Source organism: Cupressus sempervirens, chromosome 10, assembly GCF_028749045.1.
Source record: "Cupressus sempervirens isolate cs-2001-9-10 chromosome 10, ASM2874904v1, whole genome shotgun sequence".
In the NCBI taxonomy this organism is placed as follows: Eukaryota; Viridiplantae; Streptophyta; class Pinopsida; order Cupressales; family Cupressaceae; genus Cupressus; species Cupressus sempervirens.
The window spans coordinates 662,923,342-662,938,452 of NC_143127.1; the positions used below are offsets into that span (position 1 = coordinate 662,923,342).

At 33.1% G+C, this 15,111-nt stretch overlaps 2 non-coding genes across 2 annotated transcripts; one reads left to right on the plus strand and one right to left on the minus strand.

Moving 5' to 3' along the window:
- Positions 1-1,853: 1,853 nt before the first annotated feature.
- Positions 1,854-1,937, plus strand: TRNAY-GUA (transfer RNA tyrosine (anticodon GUA)). Its single transcript has one exon. It is a non-coding gene; the product is annotated as a tRNA-Tyr (tRNA).
- A 1,885-nt stretch (positions 1,938-3,822) lies between these two features.
- TRNAC-ACA (transfer RNA cysteine (anticodon ACA)) lies at positions 3,823-3,893 on the minus strand. Its single transcript has one exon. It is a non-coding gene; the product is annotated as a tRNA-Cys (tRNA).
- Positions 3,894-15,111: the final 11,218 nt, after the last annotated feature.

A 15,111-nucleotide genomic window follows, 5' to 3' on the forward strand; every position in this document is an offset into this window, starting at 1 on the left:
AGGTTGTGAATTAAATGGCTTGGATAAGAAATAATTGTTGGATACAACATGGAACAAATGGACATTTATGCATAGGGCACCATCAATTATGTGAGTGATGTAGATGTAGCCAAATTTTTTGGGATCAAAGCCACTAATTAATATAAGGTTTCTAATCTCCATGAGGTCATCATTATGGTTGTAAGGGTTTTGGAAAGGGCACTTCTTCATTGTTTGCTTCATCACTAATTAACTTGCACCACAAACTGATGGTCTTCATCTTTATTGTGAGCTCTTATCCCCTATGTGAGTGTTGATGTAGAAGTCAAAGTGGACAACATAAGTGAAAGAATGTTGAATAAGGTTTCTAATCTTGACTTGGTCAACATTGTTGATTTAAGGGCTATGGACTGGGTAATTATTCAATGCCCAATTAGGGGTAGCATTGCATCCTCTTTAACTATTACACATATAGCGCCAAGAGAAAATATGTTGTTGGTTGCTTCTTCTAGCATTTCACTTTCTTCTTTGCAGGTTTTTCTTAAACACAACTCTACATCCATCCCCAGTTTCAAGCGATTTGGTAGTGCATCTATTTGCTACAAAAAACAATACCCATTTCTTGTTCTATTTTCTGATAGGTCTTGCTCAACTCTTTCACTTGGAGAGAAGGTTTATGTCATGGTAGTAGCACATAAAACATCTCAAGGTGAAACTAAAGATAAAAATGAGTAGAAGCATATGGTTGACTTACCTCAAACAAGCTTCACCCTTAGAGAAATTAAACAACATTTGAACTAGAAATACAGAAGTTGTGGGATGAGAAATAGATATTAAATAGTGTAAGAAAACTTGACAACCATGCACAACAAGTAATATGAAAGGTAAACTCAACAACTATGCATGGAAAGTTATATGAAAGGTAAATAAGAAAACTTGGAAACTATGCACAAGTTATATGAAATGTAAATATGCAAGACTTGATGATTAGTAATCATCCATATGAAAGACTGATACTTAGAATATCAATAGTGATACTAAAATTGATCCTTGATCAATATGTTGAACTATACCAGATATCTTCAACTCGATATGAATTAGTAGATAATATAATAGAGATTCTCAATAGACTTGTATGCATATATATATATATATCTTTGTGTGTGTGTGTGTGTGTGTGTGTGTGTGTGTGTGTGTGTGTGTGTGTGTGTGTGTGTGTGTGTATCAATTATATATCTAATTTGATATATATCAAGCTTTTAGTTAATACATAGGTCAAGATGAGTTCAATTGATCATTGGACAATCAAGGAATCAATGGTCTACAATTGGATGGATTGAGCAAAATGATAAAAGTGGTCAGCCGAATTATCAAGATGATATACATAATGAATATGATAATAATGACAATATTGTGTAAGTAGCAAAGATAATCCATAGATGCAACTTTTTTATAACAAACAACAATAGTTCATATATTAAAGAAAGAATCCATGATTGCCACTAAAGGAAATATAATTATTTGACCAAATTAGCAAGTTTAATTAAGTTACATGAAGAAGTGTGATTTGTTGCATGAGACAAAATGGTTTGATATGACTTCTACCATCATGCCTACTCAAAACATATTAAAAAAGACTAAATTACTTTTGAAAGGACATAAATAACATCTATTCATATTTATATACCAATATTGACAAATTCCTAGGGATTTGAATATTATAACAATAAGTAGGCCCCTATCGTCTAGTGGCCCAGGACATCTCTCTTTCAAGGAGGCAACGGGGATTCGATTTCCCCTAGGGGTACTAGGTAGGCTAGGAAAGTCATTATAGTACCTAATTAGGTACTATAATCAACTTCCCATTTTTCCCTGGGTCGATGCCCGAGTGGCTAATGGGGACGGACTGTAAATTCGTTGGCAATATGCCTACGCTGGTTCAAATCCAGCTCGGCCCAATACCAACTTGATAGATTGAGATAGATATTTATCTATCAGATAAGAAAGGTAATTGGTTTTTGAATCCCCTACCCTATTGTATAGAGAAAGAATCGGAACTATAGAGAAAGAATCGGAACGAACAGTTTTGATATATAAATTTGAAAGATAAAAGTTTTACAAATACGACCCGACACAGTTTTTTTTATGACAGTTTAGTCAATAAACTGTACCTAGTGGGATTGTAGTTCAATTGGTTAGAGTACCGCCCTGTCAAGACGGAAGTTGCGGGTTCGAGCCCCGTCAGTCCCGATTCAATAAATTGAACAATTGTTTGAGCGATTCCTACCCCAAACAAGAGCAAAAAAGGGAAATAGAGTAGACTAGAATAGATTTGACATCTTTTTTACACATTTTGTGTGTGGATTCGCCGAATTATTAGATATGCAATCTTTTTTTCCTTGAGAAATAAAAAAGGCGTAGTAAGATAGATCTGTGTTAGGAAGAATACCATGTATAGATTTACGCTCTGCGTTCATCTCTCATATTTTTGTTTGCTCATCAATTTTTTACTAGACCCTTTTTGGTTTTTGACTATTATCAAAACCATCTATCTCTATATAGATAGATCCTGTTCTAATATATAATAGACATTAACATAAAAAAGAAATATTTGATTGAGACAAACATTAATGAAATTTTTTTTTGTAAAAAAAAAGAGATACTCTATGAGATCAAATCTCGAGTTATTTTAAAACGAAGCGAAAATCAATCATGGAAGTAAATAACCTTGCATTTATTGCTATTCTATTATTCATTGCAGTGCCCACTGCTTTTCTAATCGTCATTTACGCGCAAACGAAGCCTCAAAGTGAACTAGAGTGATTACTTAGAATCTAGAATTAGTCTAAATCGTCCCTATAAAAAAGTTATAGCGGTCAGTAGATTTTTTTGAGAAGAAGTAGTTACAAAAAAATTTTCGTTTATACCACTTATATACAGATTTTGGATAAGTAGATCTAAATTCTAATTTGTCTCGTGGGAACTAGACATAATTTCTTACATATCTCTGGAAAAATTGATGTAAATAAAAACATAGGTGTTATTTTGATTTGAATAATATTTTCAAAAATATTGATAATACGAATACGCATTGTTTACTATTCCATAGTAATATACAAAATTGTATATCGTAAAGGCAAAAAATTGATATGGAAAAGACAGAGCAATAATGCTCCATATGCTTTAACAGATGTATAGTGAAAAATAGTATGGTTCGCTATATAAAACTCTACTTCATATTTTCTAAATATGAAGTAGAATTTTATTTCTAACATGATCAATTTGATATTATAAATCATCTCGTTGATAATTTAATTTAACGATAGATAAATAATTAATGATAGTAATGATTTAATCATCGTAATAATCATTGTTTATTTGTTTTTAACAGAACGATTAAACACAGAAGGACTATTCAAATTCTATTAAATTCCACTTCTACCCCATACTACGAGTGAAAGAGAAAAAGTAAAAACTACCATTAGAGCAGCCCAAGCGATACCGACTATATCCATACGAATCCCTCTCTTTTTAAAAAATTAAAAAAAAGTTTAAAAAAAAACAAATTAATAATATCATTATTGATTCTTGATGATAATGGAACTATTCAAAATAGTGCAAAGTGGGAATCTTCTACCTTCCTATTCTGAAAGGATGAGTCGATAGTAGAGGCTTCTCAAAATTTTTTATTGTAACTAATTACTATAAACTACCTATCAGATCAGACATTAACGATAAAATTCAATTTTATTTGCTATATTAGCAATAGCACCTGAAGCTACACAAGTTGTCTCCAAAAGACATGGATACAAATAGAGACTTTTGTATTTGTTTAGACTACCAAGGCGACACTCAGATTTGAACTGGGGATCAAGGATTTGTAGTCCCCTGCCTTACCACTTGGCTATGTCGCCATCCCCATATCTAGTTTATCCTAAGGTAAAACTCTATTTTGCTTTATTTATCGGAGATGATATGTAAGGTATTTCACGTATTCTTGTTTATCACTCGGATATGCCATATAACCAATTTATAGTCCCCAGGTCTAATAGGGGATTTAGACTTTTCCAATAGGAAAAAGAGGGATTGGTTTTCAATTATCTTATTAAAATGGAACCTATAACCTATTAATATCGGTTAGGAATTGAAGTTCCTGCCTTTAGTATAGAATAGGAATTTAGAGTACCCAATTAAGTATACTAAATCCACTTTTGTCTGTCAATAACTAGAGAATTTACAACTATAGAAATATTTACATCATATATCATTTGTTTAATAATAAAAGAAAATAGCTTCCTTTTTTTCTTTTTTTGTTTTTTTGATATAGTGAACAAAACATGTCAATTTTTTGTCGAATTTATTCGTCTAGATTAATGGGGAATACAATATCGAAATATAAAATTGACTATAGAAATATAGGATAGCAAACATTCAATGCGATTAGAAGAAAATAAAGGAATATTGACAATTCCCCAATTTGGTAAAATACAACTTGAAGGATTTTTTCGTTTTATCAATCAAGGCTTAATAGAAGAAATCAATAAATTTTCAAAAATTGAAAGCTCAAATAAAAAGATAAAAATTATTCTTTTTGGTTCTGAATATAAATTAACAGAACCTTTCATTAAAGAGAGAGATGTTGTATATATGTCTGTTACATATAACTGTCAATTATATGTACCAGCAAGATTGATTAAGAAAACTAAGAAAACTTGTGAAATACAGGACCAGATTTTATATCTAGGAGATATTCCTTTGATGAATTCTAAAGGAACTTTTGTAATAAATGGAAATTACAGAGTCATGGTCAATCAAATAGTAAGAAGCCCCGGTATTTATTACACTTGGAAACGAAAACCGTCGGGAAACATTATCTGGATTGGCACAATAATTTCAGATTGGGGAAGAAGATCAAGATTAGAGTTTAATAAAAAAAAAAGAAAATATATGGATTCATATAAACAAAAAAAAAATATCTGTTTTACTTTTTTTATTGGCTATGGGTCTAAATTTCAAAGAGATTTTTAACTATAAGAATGTTAAAGCGTTTTTCCGATATTCGAAGGAGTATTATACTTGGTATGGCGGGAAGCGGAAAGCTATTTTAAAACTTTATAAAAAACTTTACATAAGTGACGAAAATGAAGAAGAAGGAGAAGAAGAAGAAGAAGAAGAATTGGATTTTGAGTCTATAGATGAAAAAGTAACAACATTTTTTCGAACGAAATGTTTATTAGGAAAGATGGGTCGACGAAATCTGAATAAAAACTAAGTCTTGATGTATCCGAGAACGAAATTTTATTATTACCGTACGATATATTGGCTGCTGTGGATTACCTTATCAAAGTGCAATTTGGAGCAAGTACACTCGATGATATAGATCACTTAAAAAATTGATATATTCGTTCTGTAGCAGATTTATTACAAGAGCAATTACGATTAGCTCTATATGATTTCAGAGAAGCAGTTGAAAAAACTATATTACTTGGTATATCAATCAATGTTAAAAAGAGAATAACTCTTATTAAATTGGAAACTTTCATTTCATTAACGGGTACTTTTCATAATTTTTTTGGGTTACATCCCTTATCACAATTTTTGGATCAAACTAATCCGTTGGCAGAAATAGTTCATAGTCGAAAAGTGAGCTCTTTGGGCCCTGGAGGATTGACAAGTCGAACGTCTACTTTTTGTACACGGGATATTCATCCTAGTCATTATGGACGTATTTGTCCGATTACGACATCCGAAGGAATAAATGTTGGGCTTATTGGATCGTTATCTATTTATGCAACGCTTGGTCATTACGACTCTTTAAAAAGTCCATTCTATAGGCTATCTGAGAGATCGAACAAAGACCATATGGTTTATCTATTACCGGGAGAAGATGAATACTATCGGATAGCTATAGGAAATTATCTGGCATTAAATCAAGGGGTTCCAGAGGAACAATTGACTGCAGCTCGATTTCAGCAAGAATTTTTATTTTTTGCATGGGACCAAATTCATTTTAGAAGTATTTTCCCTTCCCAATATTTTTCCGTTGGAGTTTGTCTTATTCATTTTATCGAACATAATGATGCGAATCGTGCTTTAATGGGTTCTAATATGCAGCGTCAATCACTTCCACTTGTTCAACCTGAGAAGTGTATTGTTGGAACTGGATTGGAGGGTCAAGTAGCTCTAGATTCAGGAAGTGTAGCTATAGCCAAGCAAGGGGGAAAAATAAAGTATATTGATGGTGAAAATATAATCATAACTTCATCTGTTGCTCGAGACAATATAGAAACAGAATTGATTCTATATCAACGTTCTAATAGTGATACTTGTATGCATCAAAAACCCCGAGTTCGCCAAGGGGAATATGTAAAGAGGGGACAAATTATAGCAGACAGTGCAGCTACAGCAGGGGGAGAACTTTCTTTGGGAAAAAACATTTTAGTGGCCTATATGCCATGGGAAGGATACAATTTTGAAGATGCAATACTTATTAGTGAACGTCTGGTATATGAAGACATTTTTACTTCTTTTCAGATCGTAAGATACAAAATTGGAGTTTATTTTACGGACCAGGGCCCTGAAGTAATAACTAGAGAAATACCTCATTTAAATGCTTACTTACTCCGTCATCTGGACGAAAACGGCATTGTAATGATAGGATCTTGGATAGAAACAGGTGATATATTAGTAGGTAAATTAATACTGGAAGCAGAAGAAGACTCACTAATAAATACTCCAGAAGGAAAATTATTACAAGCTTTATTTGATATTAAGGCACCTACTGGAAAAGAAAATTGTTTCAGAGTCCCTAAAGGTGTAAAAGGTTGAGTTATCGATGTGAGATGCTTTCAGGAGTTCGAGGAGGAGGAAGACGATTATCTCGGCGATATTATAGAAAAAGTTCATGTATATATTTTACAAAAACGTAAAATACAAGTGGGTGATAAAGTAGCGGGAAGGCATGGTAATAAAGGTATTATTTCAAAAATTTTGCCCAGGCAAGATATGCCTTATTTAAAAAATGGAACACCAGTGGACATGGTATTAAATCCATTAGGGGTACCTTCACGAATGAATGTAGGACAGATCTTTGAATGTTTACTTGGTTTAGCAGGAAAACTAATGAACAAACATTATAGACTTCCACCTTTTGACGAAAGGTACGAGCGAGAAGCTTCTAGAAAACTAGTGTTTTTTGAGCTTTATAAAGCTAGTGAGCAAACAGCTAATCCATGGGTATTTGAAACTGATAATCCTGGAAAACATAGATTAATTGATGGAAGAACAGGAAAGGTTTTTGAACAACCTGTTACAATAGGAATAGCTTATATATCGAAATTGTGCCATCAAGTTGACGACAAAATTCATGCACGTTCCCGTGGGCCTTATGCGTTGGTTACACAACAACCTGTAAAAGGAAAATCCTCCAGAGGAGGACAACGAGTAGGAGAAATGGAAGTTTGGGCTCTAGAAGGTTTTGGTGTTGCTTATATTTTACACGAGATACTTACTTTAAAATCTGATCATATGGACACTCGTGAAAAAATATTTGGTGCCATTTTCAACGGAGAACCAATGCCTAAACCTACCACTTTTACAGAATCTTTCCGATTGCTCAGTCGAGAACCACGATATTTAGCTCTAGAATTGAATCATACTACTCTATCTGAGATGGACTTTCAAATAGATAAGAAGGAAGTTTGATCAAAATGAATCAAAATTTATTTATTATGAATGACCAGAATAAACACGAACAACTCCAAATTGGATTAGTTTCTCCCGAGAAGATTCTCGCTTGGTCTGAAAGAATATTACCTAATGGAGAAAGAGTCAGACAAGTGACTGCAGAACAGATTTTAGATTATAGAACTTATGAACCAATAAGAGGTGGATTACTTTGTGAAAGGATATTTGGACCTAGGAAAAGGGGAGTTTGTGCTTGTGTAAAACCTCCAATGATAGAAAATGAGAAGGAAAACTACGACTCCAATTTTTGTACTCAATGTGGAGTTGAACTTGTTATTGATCCTCGAATTCGAAGATATCGAATGGGATACATTAAACTGGCATATCCAGTTGTTCATATTTGGTATTTCAAACGACGTCCCAGTTATATCGCGAATCTATTAAATAAGACTCGTAAAGAATTAGAAGGCCTAGTATACTGGGATGTGTGACTTGATCACAAGCTCCGATTATACAGATCCATAGGAACTGTCATCCTATTCAATCTAATTGGGATGCCCTTAGCTCTGACACGTCCCTCGGCAAGAGGGACATGAAGCTCAGAATTAGAACCATGTTGATAAAGAGGAATGAATCTAGGGTTAATATCTTGAGTAATATATTAATTTAAATTACTAATTGGACTTCGTAAAAATACTTCTTTTATCAGAAACAGAAACAAAATGGAATCAAAAATCTGTTTCATTTTTCTTTTTATTCTAGACCAAAGAGAAAATATGGTTATAGGAGTCTATTCATCGCACATATGCTTCAAATAGTATTGTAACCATCAAAGTAAAACAGAAACCTACAGGATCAATTAATAAAGAGATAGAGACAAGTAAATCCCATATGAATTTCACAATAAATTAAAGATCTTTCACAAAGAAATGTATCGTTCAAAAGGGAGAAGACTGCTCATTAATTACGTATTTATGTCATAATACGAATTGTAAACCAATAATCGAATTCACTTGGCACTTGAGCAAAGAGTAACTATTTAGTTTTATCACTTGGGGACGAAAACCGTCGGGAAACATTGTCTGTATCAGAGAGCAAAAAACATTTTTTGCATAATGATACATAATCACTTTCCATTTGGGTATAGTTACTTGAGCCGGATGAGAGGAAACTTTCATGTCCGATTCTGAGGGGGGGAAAAAAGATTGTAAAACCTATCCAAATGTTTTTATTACTAGGCCCATAGTTAACAAGCCAACTTTATTGCGATTTCAGGGAAAACTTCGTGAATATGAGTCTAAATCTTGGGCAAAAGATATTGCTTCTTATCTCTCTTGGGATTTTGCGCTATTTCAAGAGTGAGAAATTACCACTGGAGGAAAAGCTATCAAAGAACAATTAGTTGGTCTAAATCTGCAAATGATTATAGATCATTCATATATAGAATGGAAGGAAATAGATACGAAAATATCTATATTATTGGGGTTGGGGATACAACCCCAATTTTTGGACTCTCCTTTGAAAAAACTATATTATAGTATCAAGAAAAAACTTATTTCACTTCAAAGAAGAAAGGATCGCTTGGTTCGACGGATGAAATTTGCTCAATATTTTATTCAAACAAATGTAGAACCACAATGGATGGTTTTATGCCTATTACCAGTTCTTCCTCCCGACCTGAGGCCAATGTATAAATTAAATGAAGGTGGAGTGATTACTTCGGATCTCAATGAACTTTATCTAAAAGTTATCCGTCGAAATAATAATCTTTTAGCATCCATAGAATGGACTCGTGCATTTCTAATACCAAATTTATTGTTTGATAAAAAGAAATTAGTCCAAAAAGCTATAGATGCACTTCTTGATAACAGTATAGGCGCGCAACCGGTGAAAGATAGTAAGGATAGACCTTATAAATCATTCTCAGATTTCCTCCAAGGGAAAGAAGGAAGATTTCGTGAAAATTTACTTGGAAAATGGGTCGATTATTCAGGTCGTTCTGTTATTGTGGTAGCTCCCCATCTCTCATTGTACCAATGTGGATTACCCCGAGAAATCGCAATAAAACTTTTTCAAGCATTTTTAATTCGTGATCTAGTTGAACGACAGATTGCTCCCAATCTAAGAACTGCTAAATTTTTAATTCGAGATAGGAAACCTATTATATGGAACGTACTTAAACAGACTATCCAAAGACATCCCATATTATTAAATCGAGCACCCACCTTACACAGATTAGGAATACAAGCATTTCTACCCATTTTAATAAAAGAACGTGCCATTTGTTTACACCCATTGGTTTGCGCAGGGTTTAATGCAAACTTTGATGGAGATCAGATGGATGTTCACGTACCTTTATCTATGGAAGCTCAAGTAGAAGCTCGTTTACTTATGTTTTCTCATCTCAATCTTATCTCTCCAACTATAGGAGACCCTATTTGTGTACCGACTCAAGATATGCTTCTAGGACTTTATAGATCAACTATTCAAAAAAACCAGGGCATTTATGAAAATAGATACCACCCGAATAATTCAAAAAAGAAGATCGTCTCACCTTCGTTTTATAGCTATGATGATGTGCTTAAAGCTTATGAACAAAAAAAAATTGATTTAGACAGTCCTTTATGGCTCCGATGGAGGAGAGATATAGATACCTCTATTATTAATTCAGTAAATCGAGAACTTCCTATCGAAGTTCAATATGAATCTTTCGGTACCTTCTACGAAATCTATGATCATTTTCGAATAAGAAAATGTAGAGTGGGGGAAATACTTAATAAATACATTCGAACGACCGTTGGTCGTATTCGTTTTAATCGAGAAATAGAAGAAGCTATAAAAGGCTTGTGGACTTATGATATCCGACAAGAACTGTCACTATTCAGAATTTAATGTTATTAATCTTATGATCCTTTCATTGATGCAGAGATAAAGATTAAAGGAGCTTTGGAGCTTAAACCCATTGCTGATTCCTACTCCCCAACCCAAAATGGGGAGATTTTATCCAAAATGGAAATATTTTATTGATACAACCTAAATTGAAAATACCTTCTTTTTATGATACAACCTAAATTAAAAGTACCCTTTCCTTTTGAAGTGCCCTTTTTTAATAAAGGGATGGATAAATTTGTTATGAAGCACCTTATTAAAAGATTCGTAAATCAATTTGGAATGACATATACATCACATGTATTAGATCAACTGAAGATTTTAGGTTTCCAGCAAGCTACCGATGCAGCTATTTCATTAGGAATTGATGATCTTTTAACAACACCAGCTAAACTATGGCTTATCCAAGATGTGCAGCAACAAGGGTTTGCTTCGGAAAGACATCATGATTATGGAAATGTAGATGCAGTGGAAAAATTACGTCAATTGATTGAGATATGGCATGCTACCAGTGAATATTTGAAACGAGAAATGAATTCGAATTTTAAGATGACTGATCCTCTTAATCCAGTACATATGATGTCCTTTTCAGGAGCTAGAGGAAGTATATCTCAAGTTCACCAATTAGTAGGTATGAGAGGATTAATGTCAGATCCTCAAGGAAAAATTGTCGATCTACCCATTCAAGGAAATTTACGTGAAGGACTTTCCTTAACAGAATATATTATTTCCTGTTACGGTGCTCGTAAAGGAGTTGTAGATACTTCTATACGAACAGCAGATGCTGGATATCTCACACGTAGACTTGTTGAAGTAGTACAACACCTCGTTGTACGTAAAGTAGATTGCGGTACTATACAAGGTCTTTTTGTAAATCTTATTCAAGATCAAGAAACAATCAAAAATCAATTTGTTCTACAAATACTCATTGGGCGCGTATTAGCAGATGATGTATATATAAAGGGAAGATGTATTGCCACGCGCAATGAAGATATTGGAATTAAACTTGCCAATCAATTCTATTATTTCCAAATACAACCAATATATATACGAACCCCTTTTACTTGCAAAAGTATATCTTGGATTTGTCAATTATGTTATGGTCGGAATACTACTCATAGTAACTTAATCGAATTAGGAGAAGCAGTTGGCATTATTGCAGGCCAATCAATTGGAGAGCCGGGAACTCAACTAACATTAAGGACTTTTCATACTGGTGGGGTATTTACGGGTGATGTTGCAGAACATATACGAGCCCCGTTCACCGGAAAAATGGAATTCAACAAAAATTTTGTTTTTCCTACCCGCACCCGTCATGGGCACCCTGCTTATATATGCCATAATAGTTTAGACGTGACTATCGATAATCAATATGAAGTACAAAACTTAACGATTCCACCAGAAAGCTTGCTATTCATTCAGAATAATCAACTCGTGGAATCGGAACAAATAATTGCTGAGATTCGTGCAAAAAAACCCCCTTTTAAAGAGAAAGTAAAGAAATCTATATATTCTGGCCTGACAGGAGAAATGCACTGGAATATCCCTATGCTGTCTAATTTAATAGAAAAGACAACTCATTTATGGGTATTATTGGGAGGGATATATGAATCCGCTTTTCATAAAGATCAAGATCAAGTGGATATTAGAGAGCTTCTCCTTTACAAACATAAATCACTTTCGAATTATTCAGTGGATCAGGTGAAACACGAATCAGTTGACTCAAACTGTTTTGAAAGAGGGAAAAAAATCTTCAATTATCTCAAAACTGATCGAACCATAGCTAACGAACATCAAGACTCTATCGATTGCACCATTCTTTTTGAAAATACCAACAATATGAGGGTAAAAAATAAACTCATCGTACCATTATGGTGTGATAAACAATCGGGGAAGCGAAGAATCCCTTGTCCTCATTTAATTCTTAGAATGCCTATAGAATCTATTTTCTATAAAAATGAAAATAACAATATTTTTGCTTTTTTGAATGACCCTCGTTCAAAAATGATAAAATATGGGAATATTCTCGGGGGTTATTCAATTGAAAAAGAAAGGAATTTTCTTGAAAATCAATTAGACGGAAGGCCCAGATTAAAAATAAAAAAGGCTTATATTTCTCTCATTTCAGTAAGAACAAATAAGATCATTATCAATATGATTCAAATTAGCTTGCTGAAATACCCTTCTTTTAATATGGCAAGTTCTCCATTTTTGTTTCATAACAAATTAGGTCACACTAATTCTTTTTTTTCGAATGATCAAAGTAAATTACTTAGTAAGGGAACTATTCGTTCAGTACCTAATGAGAATAAAAAAGATCAATCTTTTATTATTCTGTCTACTTCTGATTTTTTGCAAATCGTTTTGTTTAATGATTCTTTAAAAAGCTTAAATATAGTAAAAAAGTCGGATGCAAATAAAAAAATGGCATTGTCAGGTTTCCTGGGTTATTTACATAGTATTTCTAATCGTTTTCCATACTGTCGTTTGATGACTTATAAAAAAGTATTACTAAATGAATGTTCAATTTCTAACAATGACTCGAATACTTTTCAAGTAGCTAAATGCTATTTTATGGACGAAAAGAGGGAAATTTATAAATTTGATTCATGCAGAAATATTCTTTTCAATTTTCATTTGTACTTTTCCCTATCCAATTTTTTTGAAAAAACATTTCCAGTAGTCAGCCTTGGACAATTTTTTTGCAAAAGCATATGGATATTCGAAGATAAACAACTCCAAGAATCTGGTCAAATTGTAGTTGTTCGTGAGGGATCTTTTATCATTAGATTAGCTAAACCCTATTTGGGTACTCGAGGAGCAACTCATAATAGTTATTATGGGAAAATTCTTTACGAAGGAGATACATTAATCACCATGTCATACGACAGATTAAAATCTGATGATATAATTCAAGGTCTTCCTAAAGTTGAACAATTATCAGAAGCCTGCTCGAATACTTTAATATCGAAAAATCGAAAAAAATTTTTTAAAGAATTGAACAGACACTTGGCAAGATTTTTTGGAAACTTTTGGGGGTCATTCACCAGTGTTAGAATAACTATGGAGGATAGTCAGAATCAGTTGGTCAATGAAATTCAAAAGATTTATCAATCCCAGGGGGTACAAATTTCTGATAAGCATATAGAAATTATTGTGCGCCAAATTACATCGAAAGTTTTAGTTGTAGATGTCGAAAAGTCCGAAAATAAAAATTTGGAAAATGGACTAAATAGTCTTTTTTTACCCGGAGAACTCATTAGATTATCACAAGCACAAAGAATGGATCGTGCTCTCGAAAAAAGAATAAACTATCGAACCATTTTATTGGGAATGACAAACGCATCTCTGAATACTCAAAGTTTTCTATCGGAAGCGAGTTTTCAGGAAACTGCTCGGGTCTTAGCGAAATCTGCTCTTCAAGGTCGCATTGATTGGTTGAAGGGCTTGAAGGAAAATGTTATTCTCAGGAGAATGATACCTGTTGGTACTGGATTCAACCGTTTGAAAAAACGAAGTAAAATAGATCCGAGAATGAGTAAGAAAAATCTATTTCCAATAAAAGTGAAAGATTTTTTCTTTTTCTTTAAAGTTTTATTGTAAAAACAAAAAAAAAAAGTTCAAAAAAAATTAGTCAAAATAAAGAAAAAATCAAAACGAGTAGGAGTAGTAAAAAAGAAATTTATAAAGAAAGAAATCTAACAATTTGCTTTATTGTATTAAAAAAAAATAAAAAAATCAAATGAATATTTGTACCAAGTAGGCTACGGCAAGCAATTTAACCCATTCCATTGGAATGTAGGTATTCCAGTTCATATTAAAAAGCAAAAAAAGAAAATGATGAAAAAAAATTGGAACATCAATTTGAAAGAAATGGTAAGAGTAGGAGTTCATTTTGGTCATGAGACAAAAAAATGGAATCCTAAGATGGCACCTTACATTTTTAAAGAACGTCAAAATAGTCATATTATAAATTTGACTTATACCGCTCGTTTTTTATCAGAAGCCTGTGATTTTGTGTTTGATGGAGCAAAAAGAGGAAAACAATTTATGATAGTTGGTACAAAACATCAAACAGCTGATGCAGCTAAATTAGCTACTTTAGCAGCTCGATGTCATTATGTAAATAAAAAATGGCTCGCGGGTATGTTAACTAATTGGTTTACTACAGAAGCAAGACTTGAAAAATTCAAAAATTTAATGAAAAAAAAAATACGGGAGGATTTGATCAATTTACGAAGAAAGAAGCAGCAATACTCAGGAGAGAATTGAACAAATTACAGGAAGATCTGGGAGGTATTAGATACATGAAAAAATTACCCGATATTGTAATAATTCTCGATCAAAAAGGAGAATATGCTGCTATTCGGGAATGTAGAACTTTGGGTATTCCCACAATTTGCTTAGTTGATACAGATTGTGACCTGGATCTCGTGGATATCCCAATCCCAGCCAATGATGATGGTAGAGGACCAATCCGACTGATCCTAAATAAATTAATTTTAGCAATTCGCACGGGTAAAGCATTGTAATTCTATAAAAAGTGAATAAACAAAA